This window comes from Pagrus major, chromosome 18 (genome assembly GCF_040436345.1).
Source record: "Pagrus major chromosome 18, Pma_NU_1.0".
In the NCBI taxonomy this organism is placed as follows: domain Eukaryota; kingdom Metazoa; phylum Chordata; class Actinopteri; order Spariformes; family Sparidae; genus Pagrus; species Pagrus major.
This window is the reverse complement of record NC_133232.1, coordinates 32,153,723-32,167,268: the sequence shown is the minus strand read 5'-3', so window position 1 is coordinate 32,167,268 and position 13,546 is coordinate 32,153,723.

Below are 13,546 nucleotides of genomic sequence, written 5' to 3'. Positions count from 1 at the left end.
TATATATATATATATATGTATATATATATATATATATATATATATATTCTCGAAAGTATGTATATATATATAACCCACAAACAATTTATTGATAAAGTAGCTGAAGTTTGAATTGAGTAAACTAACTCAACTTGTGTAACTTGTGTTTCTGCTCAAAGTTTAATTATGTGTAGATTAGCAAAAAAGAGAAACATTGTTCTGGGAGTTTCTATCTCAACACTGATAGTTATCACAGAACCAGAGGATTAAAACAGGAGCCCAGATCTTCTGTCCAACCAGCACAATCTGACAGCCTTGATGCGAACTCCCTACAGCACACAGATTTGGCCTGTGTGATACACTGCTGATCATCACAACATGATAGCCATCAAGTAGAGGCAGCACTTTTCTCAATTCTCACTTACAGTCAGTGTGTGAGAGGGAGTTGGGACAAAGTGATGCATTAGAGTAAGATTAAAAATGGTCAGGGAAGTATTCTGGAGAGTTGAATTGATGACTTCGAACATTAAATTGTCTCGTCTTGATTGTAGGAAAGGTGCAACGTGTAAGGATTCTTGTTCCAAACATAAAAAAAGAAAAGAAACGATCAGATTATAGGGTTTTGACGCAATCCCACATGAATCTGATGTGGTCCATCAAATAATTACACTCCAACATTATAATTGACTTGCACACCTGCCAGCTTTTATTTGTGAATAGGACCACTATCTGCACTGCTAACGGAGCTAATTAGCTAAGGGCAGCCAAAGTTACCAGTAGTTAGCTGTTATATTATATACAGCATTGCTCCCTATTTGTTTTGGAGTATCAATTTGATTCTTACATATTGAACATTTAAGATTGTGTAAATATCATAAAGGTTTATTAAATTATTGGTATTTGTAAGATTATTTAACTGTTGTAGTCTGTATAAGTGCAACTGAATCAGAAATTTAAAAAAAAATTGAAAAGCCCGAAGGCATTTAAACTAAGTTGTGATGCGCATGGTTCTGCAGGTAAATTTTAGTGGAATTTCTATTTTTCATGAAAACATTGGCTGATTTTTTCAATAGCTTCCAGGTCTTTTGACCGATTGACTTGAAACCGATCACAAATGTCGTCCTATACTGGTTGAATGAGACACACCAGTTTTTATTGATTTTTATTGGAATTTGTATTTTTCATGAATATTTTAAAGAAAAGTCACAATTTTTCATGAAAACATCGGTTTATTTTTTCAATAGTTGTGAGCATTCAGCAACAACTACTTAAGAGAATGAATGTTGCCAATTTTTTCCAGGGACTCTTGGATGTTCAGGACAAATTTAAACCCGATCCAGTGCAAAATAAGCACTTGGTTAAGTTCAGAATACCCATACAGCAAAAGGCCTCAGGTAGGACTTGAACCAGGGGCCGCTGCAGCAAGGACAAAACCTCTGCATGTGGGACATCCACCCTACCAACTAAGTTAATGGGCTCCTATGGTTCATGAGTATTTTAGACACATATCACCATTTCCTATGAGAATATCGGCCATTTTTTTTCAATAGCTTCCAGGTCTTTTGACCGATCGACTCGAAATCAATCACAAATGTCATCCTATACTGGTTGAATGAGACACAGCAGTTTTTGTTAGATTTTAGTGGAATTTGTATTTTTTATGAATATCTTTAAGAAAAATCGCCATTTTTCATGAAAACATCGGACGATTTTTTTAATAGCTGTATGCATTCCGCAACAACTACTTAAGAGAATGAATGTTGCCAATTTTTTCCAGGGTCTCTTGGATGTTCAGGACAAATTTAAACCCGATCCAGTGCAAAATAAGCACTTGGTTAAGTTCAGAATACCCATACAGCAAAAGGCCTGAAGTACTTGAACCAGGGGCCGCTGCAGCAAGGACAAAACCTCTGTATGTGGGACATCCACCCTACCAACTGAACTAATGGGCTTCTATAGTTCATGAGTATTTTAGACACAAATCACCATTTCCTCATAGAATATTTTAGACACGTTTGACCGATTGACTCGAAATGGATCAGAAATGTCGTCCTATACTGGTAGAATGAGACACACCACTTTTTATTGGATTTTAGTGGAATTTGTGAAAAATACAAATTTCACTAAAATCCAATAAAAAACTGATGTTTCTTCTTTCCGCCAGTACCAGCGACATTTGTGGTCAATTTCGAGTCAATCGGTCAAGCGGAACCCTAACCCTAACCCTAACTCCAGCCTTAAGCCAGTCTCATGAAACACTGTCCCTTTTCACTAAAATATTCGCCAAAAATACAAATTCCACCGGAATCCGGTGGGGACTGCTGTGTCTCGTTCAGCCGGTATAGGACCACATTTGGGAGCGATTTCGAGTCAATCGGTCCAAAGACCTGGAAGCTATTGAAAAAATGGCCCGAGGTTTTCATGAAAAATGGCCACTTTTTCCTTTAAAATATTCACCAAAAATACAAATTCCACCGGAATCCAATAAAAACTGCTTTTTTTTCTTCCCGCCAGCACCGCCGACATTTGTGGTCAATTTGGAGTCAATCGGCCAAGCGGAACCACCCTAACCCTAACCCTAGCCCCATAACCCTAACCCTAACCCTAACCCTAACCCTAACCCCAGCCTTAAGCCAGTCTCCTGAAACACTGTCCCTTTTCACTAAAATATTCGCCAAAAATACAAATTCCACCGGAATCCGGTGGGGACTGCTGTGTCTCGTTCAGCCGGTATAGGACCACATTTGGGAGCGATTTCGAGTCAATCGGTCCAAAGACCTGGAAGCTATTGAAAAAATGGCCCGAGGTTTTCATGAAAAATGGCCACTTTTTCCTTTAAAATATTCACCAAAAATACAAATTCCACCGGAATCCAATAAAAACTGCTTTTTTTTCTTCCCGCCAGCACCGCCGACATTTGTGGTCAATTTGGAGTCAATCGGCCAAGCGGAACCACCCTAACCCTAACCCTAGCCCCATAACCCTAACCCTAACCCTAACCCCAGCCTTAAGCCAGTCTCCTGAAACACTGTCCCTTTTCACTAAATTATTCGCCAAAAATACAAATTCCACCGGAATCCGGTGGGGACTGCTGTGTCTCGTTCAGCCGGTATAGGACCACATTTGGGAGCGATTTCGAGTCAATCGGTCCAAAGACCTGGAAGCTATTGAAAAAATGGCCCGAGGTTTTCATGAAAAATGGCCACTTTTTCCTTTAAAATATTCACCAAAAATACAAATTCCACCGGAATCCAATAAAAACTGCTTTTTTTTCTTCCCGCCAGCACCGCCGACATTTGTGGTCAATTTGGAGTTAATCGGCCAAGCGGAACCACCCTAACCCTAACCCTAGCCCCATAACCCTAACCCTAACCCTAACCCCAGCCTTAAGCCAGTCTTCTGAAACACTGTCCCTTTTCACTAAAATATTCGCCAAAAATACAAATTCCACCGGAATCCGGTGGGGACTGCTGTGTCTCGTTCAGCCGGTATAGGACCACATTTGGGAGCGATTTCGAGTCAATCGGTCCAAAGACCTGGAAGCTATTGAAAAAATGGCCCGAGGTTTTCATGAAAAATGGCCACTTTTTCCTTTAAAATATTCACCAAAAATACAAATTCCACCGGAATCCAATAAAAACTGCTTTTTTTTCTTCCCGCCAGCACCGCCGACATTTGTGGTCAATTTGGAGTCAATCGGCCAAGCGGAACCACCCTAACCCTAACCCTAGCCCCATAACCCTAACCCTAACCCTAACCCTAACCCCAGCCTTAAGCCAGTCTCCTGAAACACTGTCCCTTTTCACTAAAATATTCGCCAAAAATACAAATTCCACCGGAATCCGGTGGGGACTGCTGTGTCTCGTTCAGCCGGTATAGGACCACATTTGGGAGCGATTTCGAGTCAATCGGTCCAAAGACCTGGAAGCTATTGAAAAAATGGCCCGAGGTTTTCATGAAAAATGGCCACTTTTTCCTTTAAAATATTCACCAAAAATACAAATTCCACCGGAATCCAATAAAAACTGCTTTTTTTTCTTCCCGCCAGCACCGCCGACATTTGTGGTCAATTTGGAGTCAATCGGCCAAGCGGAACCACCCTAACCCTAACCCTAGCCCCATAACCCTAACCCTAACCCTAACCCTAACCCTAACCCCAGCCTTAAGCCAGTCTCCTGAAACACTGTCCCTTTTCACTAAAATATTCGCCAAAAATACAAATTCCACCGGAATCCGGTGGGGACTGCTGTGTCTCGTTCAGCCGGTATAGGACCACATTTGGGAGCGATTTCGAGTCAATCGGTCCAAAGACCTGGAAGCTATTGAAAAAATGGCCCGAGGTTTTCATGAAAAATGGCCACTTTTTCCTTTAAAATATTCACCAAAAATACAAATTCCACCGGAATCCAATAAAAACTGCTTTTTTTTCTTCCCGCCAGCACCGCCGACATTTGTGGTCAATTTGGAGTCAATCAGCCAAGCGGAACCACCCTAACCCTAACCCTAGCCCCATAACCCTAACCCTAACCCTAACCCTAGCCCCATAACCCTAACCCTAACCCTAACCCCAGCCTTAAGCCAGTCTCCTGAAACACTGTCCCTTTTCACTAAAATATTCGCCAAAAATACAAATTCCACCGGAATCCGGTGGGGACTGCTGTGTCTCGTTCAGTCGGTATAGGACCACATTTGGGAGCGATTTCGAGTCAATCGGTCCAAAGACCTGGAAGCTATTGAAAAAATGGCCCGAGGTTTTCATGAAAAATGGCCACTTTTTCCTTTAAAATATTCACCAAAAATACAAATTCCACCGGAATCCAATAAAAACTGCTTTTTTTTCTTCCCGCCAGCACCGCCGACATTTGTGGTCAATTTGGAGTCAATCGGCCAAGCGGAACCACCCTAACCCTAACCCTAGCCCCATAACCCTAACCCTAACCCTAACCCCAGCCTTAAGCCAGTCTCCTGAAACACTGTCCCTTTTCACTAAAATATTCGCCAAAAATACAAATTCCACCGGAATCCGGTGGGGACTGCTGTGTCTCGTTCAGCCGGTATAGGACCACATTTGGGAGCGATTTCGAGTCAATCGGTCCAAAGACCTGGAAGCTATTGAAAAAATGGCCCGAGGTTTTCATGAAAAATGGCCACTTTTTCCTTTAAAATATTCACCAAAAATACAAATTCCACCGGAATCCAATAAAAACTGCTTTTTTTTCTTCCCGCCAGCACCGCCGACATTTGTGGTCAATTTGGAGTCAATCGGCCAAGCGGAACCACCCTAACCCTAATGCCAGCCTTAAGGCAGTCTCATGAAACATTGTCTCTTTTCACTAAAATATTCACCAAAAATACAAATTTCACCGGAATCCGATGGGGACTGCTGTGTCTCGTTCAGCCAGTATAGGAGCACATTTGGGAGCGATTTCGAGTCAATCGGTCCAAAGACCTGGAAGCTATTGAAAAAATGGGCCACTTTTTTCTTTAAAATATTCACCAAAAATACAAATTTCACCGGAATCCGATGGGGACTGCTGTGTCTCGTTCAGCCAGTATAGGAGCACATTTGGGAGCGATTTCGAGTCAATCGGTCCAAAGACCTGGAAGCTATTGAAAAAATGGGCCACTTTTTTCTTTAAAATATTCACCAAAAATACAAATTTCACCGGAATCCGATGGGGACTGCTGTGTCTCATTCAGCGAGTAGAGGACCACATTCGTGACGAATTTCGAGTCAATCGGTCAAAAGACGACCGTAACCCTAACCCTAGCTCCATAACCCTAACCCTAACCCTAACCCTAGCTCCATAACCCTAGCCCTAACCCTAACCCTAATGCCAGCCTTAAGGCAGTCTCATGAAACATTGTCTCTTTTCACTAAAATATTCACCAAAAATACAAATTTCACCGGAATCCGATGGGGACTGCTGTGTCTCGTTCAGCCAGTATAGGAGCACATTTGGGAGCGATTTCGAGTCAATCGGTCCAAAGACCTGGAAGCTATTGAAAAAATGGGCCACTTTTTTCTTTAAAATATTCACCAAAAATACAAATTTCACCGGAATCCGATGGGGACTGCTGTGTCTCATTCAGCGAGTAGAGGACCACATTCGTGACGAATTTCGAGTCAATCGGTCAAAAGACGACCGTAACCCTAACCCTAGCTCCATAACCCTAACCCTAACCCTAACCCTAGCTCCATAACCCTAGCCCTAACCCTAACCCTAATGCCAGCCTTAAGGCAGTCTCATGAAACATTGTCTCTTTTCACTAAAATATTCACCAAAAATACAAATTTCACCAGAATCCGATGGGGACTGCTGTGTCTCGTTCAGCCAGTATAGGAGCACATTTGGGAGCGATTTTGAGTCAATCGGTCCAAAGACCTGGAAGCTATTGAAAAAATGGGCCACTTTTTTCTTTAAAATATTCACCAAAAATACAAATTTCACCAGAATCCGATGGGGACTGCTGTGTCTCGTTCAGCGAGTAGAGGACCACATTCGTGACGAATTTTGAGTCAATCGGTCAAAAGACGACCGTAACCCTAACCCTAGCTCCATAACCCTAACCCTAACCCTAACCCTAGCTCCATAACCCTAACCCTAACCCTAACCCTAATGCCAGCCTTAAGGCAGTCTCATGAAACATTGTCTCTTTTCACTAAAATATTCACCAAAAATACAAATTTCACCAGAATCCGATGGGGACTGCTGTGTCTCGTTCAGCCAGTATAGGAGCACATTTGGGAGCGATTTCGAGTCAATCGGTTTAAAGACCTGGAAGCTATTGAAAAAATGGGCCACTTTTTTCTTTAAAATATTCACCAAAAATACAAATTTCACCGGAATCCGATGGGGACTGCTGTGTCTCGTTCAGCCAGTATAGGAGCACATTTGGGAGCGATTTCGAGTCAATCGGTCCAAAGACCTGGAAGCTATTGAAAAAATGGCCCGAGGTTTTCATGAAAAATGGCCACTTTTTCCTTTAAAATATTCACCAAAAATACAAATTCCACCGGAATCCAATAAAAACTGCTTTTTTTTCTTCCCGCCAGCACCGCCGACATTTGTGGTCAATTTGGAGTCAATCGGCCAAGCGGAACCACCCTAACCCTAATGCCAGCCTTAAGGCAGTCTCATGAAACATTGTCTCTTTTCACTAAAATATTCACCAAAAATACAAATTTCACCGGAATCCGATGGGGACTGCTGTGTCTCGTTCAGCCAGTATAGGAGCACATTTGGGAGCGATTTCGAGTCAATCGGTCCAAAGACCTGGAAGCTATTGAAAAAATGGGCCACTTTTTTCTTTAAAATATTCACCAAAAATACAAATTTCACCGGAATCCGATGGGGACTGCTGTGTCTCGTTCAGCCAGTATAGGAGCACATTTGGGAGCGATTTCGAGTCAATCGGTCCAAAGACCTGGAAGCTATTGAAAAAATGGGCCACTTTTTTCTTTAAAATATTCACCAAAAATACAAATTTCACCGGAATCCGATGGGGACTGCTGTGTCTCATTCAGCGAGTAGAGGACCACATTCGTGACGAATTTCGAGTCAATCGGTCAAAAGACGACCGTAACCCTAACCCTAGCTCCATAACCCTAACCCTAACCCTAACCCTAGCTCCATAACCCTAGCCCTAACCCTAACCCTAATGCCAGCCTTAAGGCAGTCTCATGAAACATTGTCTCTTTTCACTAAAATATTCACCAAAAATACAAATTTCACCGGAATCCGATGGGGACTGCTGTGTCTCGTTCAGCCAGTATAGGAGCACATTTGGGAGCGATTTCGAGTCAATCGGTCCAAAGACCTGGAAGCTATTGAAAAAATGGGCCACTTTTTTCTTTAAAATATTCACCAAAAATACAAATTTCACTGGAATCCGATGGGGACTGCTGTGTCTCGTTCAGCCAGTATAGGAGCACATTTGGGAGCGATTTCGAGTCAATCGGTCCAAAGACCTGGAAGCTATTGAAAAAATGGGCCACTTTTTTCTTTAAAATATTCACCAAAAATACAAATTTCACCGGAATCCGATGGGGACTGCTGTGTCTCATTCAGCGAGTAGAGGACCACATTCGTGACGAATTTCGAGTCAATCGGTCAAAAGACGACCGTAACCCTAACCCTAGCTCCATAACCCTAACCCTAACCCTAACCCTAGCTCCATAACCCTAGCCCTAACCCTAACCCTAATGCCAGCCTTAAGGCAGTCTCATGAAACATTGTCTCTTTTCACTAAAATATTCACCAAAAATACAAATTTCACCGGAATCCGATGGGGACTGCTGTGTCTCGTTCAGCCAGTATAGGAGCACATTTGGGAGCGATTTCGAGTCAATCGGTCCAAAGACCTGGAAGCTATTGAAAAAATGGGCCACTTTTTTCTTTAAAATATTCACCAAAAATACAAATTTCACCGGAATCCGATGGGGACTGCTGTGTCTCATTCAGCGAGTAGAGGACCACATTCGTGACGAATTTCGAGTCAATCGGTCAAAAGACGACCGTAACCCTAACCCTAGCTCCATAACCCTAACCCTAACCCTAACCCTAGCTCCATAACCCTAGCCCTAACCCTAACCCTAATGCCAGCCTTAAGGCAGTCTCATGAAACATTGTCTCTTTTCACTAAAATATTCACCAAAAATACAAATTTCACCAGAATCCGATGGGGACTGCTGTGTCTCGTTCAGCCAGTATAGGAGCACATTTGGGAGCGATTTCGAGTCAATCGGTCCAAAGACCTGGAAGCTATTGAAAAAATGGGCCACTTTTTTCTTTAAAATATTCACCAAAAATACAAATTTCACCAGAATCCGATGGGGACTGCTGTGTCTCGTTCAGCGAGTAGAGGACCACATTCGTGACGAATTTCGAGTCAATCGGTCAAAAGACGACCGTAACCCTAACCCTAGCTCCATAACCCTAACCCTAACCCTAACCCTAGCTCCATAACCCTAACCCTAACCCTAACCCTAATGCCAGCCTTAAGGCAGTCTCATGAAACATTGTCTCTTTTCACTAAAATATTCACCAAAAATACAAATTTCACCAGAATCCGATGGGGACTGCTGTGTCTCGTTCAGCCAGTATAGGAGCACATTTGGGAGCGATTTCGAGTCAATCGGTCCAAAGACCTGGAAGCTATTGAAAAAATGGGCCACTTTTTTCTTTAAAATATTCACCAAAAATACAAATTTCACCGGAATCCGATGGGGACTGCTGTGTCTCGTTCAGCCAGTATAGGAGCACATTTGGGAGCGATTTCGAGTCAATCGGTCCAAAGACCTGGAAGCTATTGAAAAAATGGGCCACTTTTTTCTTTAAAATATTCACCAAAAATACAAATTTCACCGGAATCCGATGGGGACTGCTGTGTCTCATTCAGCGAGTAGAGGACCACATTCATGACGAATTTCGAGTCAATCGGTCAAAAGACGACCGTAACCCTAACCCTAGCTCCATAACCCTAACCCTAACCCTAACCCTAGCTCCATAACCCTAGCCCTAACCCTAACCCTAATGCCAGCCTTAAGGCAGTCTCATGAAACATTGTCTCTTTTCACTAAAATATTCACCAAAAATACAAATTTCACCGGAATCCGATGGGGACTGCTGTGTCTCATTCAGCGAGTAGAGGACCACATTCGTGACGAATTTCGAGTCAATCGGTCAAAAGACGACCGTAACCCTAACCCTAGCTCCATAACCCTAACCCTAACCCTAACCCTAGCTCCATAACCCTAACCCTAACCCTAACCCTAATGCCAGCCTTAAGGCAGTCTCATGAAACATTGTCTCTTTTCACTAAAATATTCACCAAAAATACAAATTTCACCGGAATCCGATGGGGACTGCTGTGTCTCGTTCAGCCAGTATAGGAGCACATTTGGGAGCGATTTCGAGTCAATCGGTCCAAAGACCTGGAAGCTATTGAAAAAATGGGCCACTTTTTTCTTTAAAATATTCACCAAAAATACAAATTTCACCGGAATCCGATGGGGACTGCTGTGTCTCATTCAGCGAGTAGAGGACCACATTCGTGACGAATTTCGAGTCAATCGGTCAAAAGACGACCGTAACCCTAACCCTAGCTCCATAACCCTAACCCTAACCCTAACCCTAACCCTAGCTCCATAACCCTAACCCTAACCCTAACCCTAACCCTAACCCTAGCTCCATAACCCTAACCCTAACCCTAACCCTAATGCCAGCCTTAAGGCAGTCTCATGAAACATTGTCTCTTTTCACTAAAATATTCACCAAAAATACAAATTTCACCGGAATCCGATGGGGACTGCTGTGTCTCGTTCAGCCAGTATAGGAGCCCATTTGGGAGCGATTTCAAGTGAATCGGTCCAAAGACCTGGAAGCTATTGAAAAAATGGGCCACTTTTTTCTTTAAAATATTCACCAAAAATACAAATTTCACCGGAATACGATGGGGACTGCTGTGTCTCATTCAGCGAGTAGAGGACCACATTCGTGACGAATTTCGAGTCAATCGGTCAAAAGACGACCGTAACCCTAACCCTAGCTCCATAACCCTAACCCTAACCCTAACCCTAGCTCCATAACCCTAGCCCTAACCCTAACCCTAATGCCAGCCTTAAGGCAGTCTCATGAAACATTGTCTCTTTTCACTAAAATATTCACCAAAAATACAAATTTCACCGGAATCCGATGGGGACTGCTGTGTCTCATTCAGCGAGTAGAGGACCACATTCGTGACGAATTTCGAGTCAATCGGTCAAAAGACGACCGTAACCCTAACCCTAGCTCCATAACCCTAACCCTAACCCTAACCCTAGCTCCATAACCCTAACCCTAACCCTAACCCTAATGCCAGCCTTAAGGCAGTCTCATGAAACATTGTCTCTTTTCACTAAAATATTCACCAAAAATACAAATTTCACCGGAATCCGATGGGGACTGCTGTGTCTCGTTCAGCCAGTATAGGAGCACATTTGGGAGCGATTTCGAGTCAATCGGTCCAAAGACCTGGAAGCTATTGAAAAAATGGGCCACTTTTTTCTTTAAAATATTCACCAAAAATACAAATTTCACCGGAATCCGATGGGGACTGCTGTGTCTCATTCAGCGAGTAGAGGACCACATTCGTGACGAATTTCGAGTCAATCGGTCAAAAGACGACCGTAACCCTAACCCTAGCTCCATAACCCTAACCCTAACCCTAACCCTAACCCTAGCTCCATAACCCTAACCCTAACCCTAACCCTAATGCCAGCCTTAAGGCAGTCTCATGAAACATTGTCTCTTTTCACTAAAATATTCACCAAAAATACAAATTTCACCGGAATCCGATGGGGACTGCTGTGTCTCGTTCAGCCAGTATAGGAGCCCATTTGGGAGCGATTTCAAGTCAATCGGTCCAAAGACCTGGAAGCTATTGAAAAAATGGGCCACTTTTTTCTTTAAAATATTCACCAAAAATACAAATTTCACCGGAATACGATGGGGACTGCTGTGTCTCATTCAGCGAGTAGAGGACCACATTCGTGACGAATTTCGAGTCAATCGGTCAAAAGACGACCGTAACCCTAACCCTAGCTCCATAACCCTAACCCTAACCCTAACCCTAATGCCAGCCTTAAGGCAGTCTCATGAAACATTGTCTCTTTTCACTAAAATATTCACCAAAAATACAAATTTCACCGGAATCCGATGGGGACTGCTGTGTCTCGTTCAGCCAGTATAGGAGCACATTTGGGAGCGATTTCGAGTCAATCGGTCCAAAGACCTGGAAGCTATTGAAAAAATGGGCCACTTTTTTCTTTAAAATATTCACCAAAAATACAAATTTCACTGGAATCCGATGGGGACTGCTGTGTCTCGTTCAGCCAGTATAGGAGCACATTTGGGAGCGATTTCGAGTCAATCGGTCCAAAGACCTGGAAGCTATTGAAAAAATGGGCCACTTTTTTCTTTAAAATATTCACCAAAAATACAAATTTCACCGGAATCCGATGGGGACTGCTGTGTCTCATTCAGCGAGTAGAGGACCACATTCGTGACGAATTTCGAGTCAATCGGTCAAAAGACGACCGTAACCCTAACCCTAGCTCCATAACCCTAACCCTAACCCTAACCCTAACCCTAGCTCCATAACCCTAACCCTAACCCTAACCCTAATGCCAGCCTTAAGGCAGTCTCATGAAACATTGTCTCTTTTCACTAAAATATTCACCAAAAATACAAATTTCACCGGAATCCGATGGGGACTGCTGTGTCTCGTTCAGCCAGTATAGGAGCACATTTGGGAGCGATTTCGAGTCAATCGGTCCAAAGACCTGGAAGCTATTGAAAAAATGGGCCACTTTTTTCTTTAAAATATTCACCAAAAATACAAATTTCACCGGAATCCGATGGGGACTGCTGTGTCTCGTTCAGCCAGTATAGGAGCACATTTGGGAGCGATTTCGAGTCAATCGGTCCAAAGACCTGGAAGCTATTGAAAAAATGGGCCACTTTTTTCTTTAAAATATTCACCAAAAATACAAATTTCACCGGAATCCGATGGGGACTGCTGTGTCTCATTCAGCGAGTAGAGGACCACATTCGTGACGAATTTCGAGTCAATCGGTCAAAAGACGACCGTAACCCTAACCCTAGCTCCATAACCCTAACCCTAACCCTAACCCTAATGCCAGCCTTAAGGCAGTCTCATGAAACATTGTCTCTTTTCACTAAAATATTCACCAAAAATACAAATTTCACCGGAATCCGATGGGGACTGCTGTGTCTCGTTCAGCCAGTATAGGAGCACATTTGGGAGCGATTTCGAGTCAATCGGTCCAAAGACCTGGAAGCTATTGAAAAAATGGGCCACTTTTTTCTTTAAAATATTCACCAAAAATACAAATTTCACCGGAATCCGATGGGGACTGCTGTGTCTCGTTCAGCCAGTATAGGAGCACATTTGGGAGCGATTTCGAGTCAATCGGTCCAAAGACCTGGAAGCTATTGAAAAAATGGGCCACTTTTTTCTTTAAAATATTCACCAAAAATACAAATTTCACCGGAATCCGATGGGGACTGCTGTGTCTCATTCAGCGAGTAGAGGACCACATTCGTGACGAATTTCGAGTCAATCGGTCAAAAGACGACCGTAACCCTAACCCTAGCTCCATAACCCTAACCCTAACCCTAACCCTAACCCTAGCTCCATAACCCTAACCCTAACCCTAACCCTAATGCCAGCCTTAAGGCAGTCTCATGAAACATTGTCTCTTTTCACTAAAATATTCACCAAAAATACAAATTTCACCGGAATCCGATGGGGACTGCTGTGTCTCGTTCAGCCAGTATAGGAGCACATTTGGGAGCGATTTCGAGTCAATCGGTCCAAAGACCTGGAAGCTATTGAAAAAATGGGCCACTTTTTTCTTTAAAATATTCACCAAAAATACAAATTTCACCGGAATCCGATGGGGACTGCTGTGTCTCGTTCAGCCAGTATAGGAGCACATTTGGGAGCGATTTCGAGTCAATCGGTCCAAAGACCTGGAAGCTATTGAAAAAATGGGCCACTT